The sequence below is a fragment of the Silene latifolia genome, chromosome 9, assembly GCF_048544455.1.
Source record: "Silene latifolia isolate original U9 population chromosome 9, ASM4854445v1, whole genome shotgun sequence".
NCBI lineage: Eukaryota > Viridiplantae > Streptophyta > Magnoliopsida > Caryophyllales > Caryophyllaceae > Silene > Silene latifolia.
Window position 1 is genome coordinate 155,971,606 of NC_133534.1, and position 3,260 is coordinate 155,974,865.

The following is a 3,260-nucleotide window of genomic DNA, read 5'->3' on the forward strand; positions in this document are numbered from 1 at the left end:
CCCGTCTCCATCACCACAATCCGTGCGTCTTCTCCCCAAGACGCCCGAGCAGCAGCTCCAGAAGACGCCCGTCTTCTCCACAAGACGCCCGGGCAGAGAGCACCGAATCCGCCCGTCCCGTGCTAAAGACGCCCGGATTCCAAGGCAGACCAATTTCGTTTCTTCAAGCTTCAAGAAAGATGCCCATCCTTCCAAAAAGACTGGCGTTTCCTTAAGTAGGGACTTAATCGTCATTTAAGCCCTTAGTTAACCCTAATTCCTACACCTAATCCCCACTATAAATACCCCATTAGTCTAATTAGAAGAGCATGTTCTACTTAGCAATCTTTAGTGTAGTTAATATCAATCAAATCTCTCTTTAATTTTGTAATCAACAATTAATCAAGTTTTAATACAAGTTTTATTTCCTTAATCTCTCTCTTGTTCATTCTTTATTTTGGGTAATTGAAGATTATTTGGGTTATTATTGGGAGATTGACAACCTCCAATCAAGCATCAAGTACTTCTTTTATTCTTTGCTTTATTATTGGAATCATTAGTAGGTATAATTCTCTTAATCCCTTTTTAATTATTGCTAATTACTTTCATTTATTCATCATGTTTCACTTTGTTGGTATGATTGACAACCTTGCTAGCATGTTCAACATGATAATGAGTGAGTAGTTTCCTTAGCTAGGGTTAATGGGTAATTAGGGGAAACCAACATGGGGGATGGTTCATGCTTAAATTAATATGCTTTCATGGTTTATTTGCTTGCTTGTTATGATCTCAACTCATGCACATGTTATGTTTGATGAAATGAGAGCCTATGAATCCTTGCATTTTTTACCCATCACCTATCTTTTCAATGAGACTTGTAAGACATAAACCAACTCGAGTCTCATTAGACCATGCATGTTGTTGAGTAGGGAAGACTAAGTCGACTTGTAGGTGTTGTACAATCTAATCGATTCGGCTCCGGGACCCAAACTTTCCTAGGATTGTAAGATATAAACCAACTCAATCCATCACAACAATAATTGCTTGCTTATAATTTGAGAACATGTTTGTATGATCAATTCCCATGATTCCCCTATGACCCCATGACACCCTAGTGCTTTTTATCAATTATTTACAACCCTTTTAATTCATCTTGCTTGTTTACTTTCATTGCTATTTAGTTTAGTGACCTTCTACATCAACCCCAATTGTGACACCCCCTAAGACACCACTAGTTGCAATAGAAATCTAATCTCAAATCCCGTCCCTTGGGATCCGACCTTTACTTGCCTCTTTACTAATTGTAAAGTTATTTGTGAAGCTATAAATTGTGTTTTGGTCTAGGTGCTCCTAACGACAAGTTACCGAAAAGATATAGTCCCGACCAAAAATGGCGCCGTTGCCGGGGACGGTGTTTACTTGATTTAGATTTTCTTATATTGTTATTAGTTGTCTTTCTTTGCCCTGGGGAAGTAAAACTCCTCAAGGTTTGTTCTAATAGTTTTCGAGTTGTTTGATATTTTGCATGTCTAGAAGGTCACAAGGTGACTTATTACCCTTTGATCGTGAAATTGAAAGAACTTTGACAACCAATAGAAGACTTGCTAGGAGAAATTTGAGAGGTATTGGTGAGGTTGTAGATATTCAACCAAATACTATTGGGTTCATCAACCCTTTTGCAAGAGAAGGTGAGGAGAACCCAACACAAAATACAACACAAAATCAACCCACAATGCCTAAGTTTTCATCACATTCCGTACCCACCGAGGTGAACCTACCCAATGGTACTCCTACACCATAACATCTAACCGGAAATTTTATTGCAAAATCCGCATTTATCCAATTAGTCGAAAGAAGCCAATTTGGGGGGATGCCTAGTGAAGACCCTCACTCTCATATGCAGACCTTTTGAGACTATTGTGATGCGATTTCTCAAACCGGTGTAACTCAAGACCAAATTTAATGGGTCTTATTTCCTTTTTCTCTAATTGGCACCGCGAAACAATGGTTGAAAGGCCTTGATAAGGCTACTCTCGGAATTGATTCTTGGAAGAAGTTGGCTCTAGCTTTCTACAAGAAGTTCTATCCACCGAAAAAGACTAACATGCTAAGAGCTCAAATCACGGGCTTTAAGCAAAGGGATGAAGAATCTTTGTATGAAGCTTGGGAGCGATTTAAAGGAATTTGTCGCTCATGTCCTCACCATGGACTTAGCGAGTGGTTCTTGGTACAACAATTTTGGAATGGTCTATATGAAGATTCAAGGAACATTCTCAACATGGGATCAAATGGAATGTTCACCGAAGTTGATGACAATCAAACTTGGAACAAAATTGAGGAAATGGCGGTCCATAACTCACAATATAGTAGACCTCGCATGGCTACTAGAGGAGGAAAGCATGAAGTGGACTCCATTACTCAATTGGGTGCTCAACTTAGTACTCACATTGATACCATCAATTTGAAGTTTGAAAAAGCTATGGCTAGACTTGAAGAAGCCTCAAAATCACCAAAGCATCATGTTAATGCCATGACGGCATCTTCATCAATCGCAAGTGGGATATGTGAGAATTGTGGAACTTTGGGACATGACCAAAGTGAATGTAGGGGAACAAATGAACAAGTGAATGCTTTTTAAGCATACAAAAGTGGTACCCCTTATTCCAACTATTACAATGAAAACACCAAATTCCATCCAAATCTCTCATAAAAAAGCCAAAATGTTCAAAACCCTCAAACAACATACACCCCACCTCCCATGAGAAACCAAAATCAAAGACCCTTTTACAACCAAAACCAAGGTTACCAAAATCAATCTCCATACAATCAACAAAATGACCAAGGTTTTGATGTTCAAAAAGCGGTCCTTCAAATGCAAAAAAATCAACAAGAGTTTTTCACTCAAATGCAAAAAGATAGTCAAGCAAAGGAAACCACCATCAATAACATCCTAGCTCACACCAAAATGTTGGAAACCCAATTGACCCAACTAGCATCTTCAAGCTCACAAAGACAAAAGGGGCAATTACCACCTCAAAGTAATCCCCCAAGACATGAAACGGTTAGTGCCATTCACTTGAGGAGTGCTACAAGGTATGAAGCACCGAAGAAGCAAGTTGAGGATGAAATTGTGGAAGCTAGTGATAAATAAGAAATTGTGCAAAACTCCAAGGATGGAGAACCATCAAAAGAAGAAATTTTAAAGAAAAATGAAGACAAGGTCAAGGAGAAGGAGCCCATTGTGATTAGACTTCCTTTTCCAAGTCGTCAAGCCAAGCCCA

At 39.1% G+C, this 3,260-nt stretch overlaps 1 non-coding gene across 1 annotated transcript; it reads right to left on the reverse strand.

Moving 5' to 3' along the window:
• Positions 1 to 2,083: 2,083 nt before the first annotated feature.
• LOC141603160 (small nucleolar RNA R71) lies at positions 2,084 to 2,190 on the reverse strand. The gene has a single exon (XR_012525055.1). It is a non-coding gene; the product is annotated as a small nucleolar RNA R71 (small nucleolar RNA).
• Between the last annotated feature and the right edge of the window lie 1,070 nt (positions 2,191 to 3,260).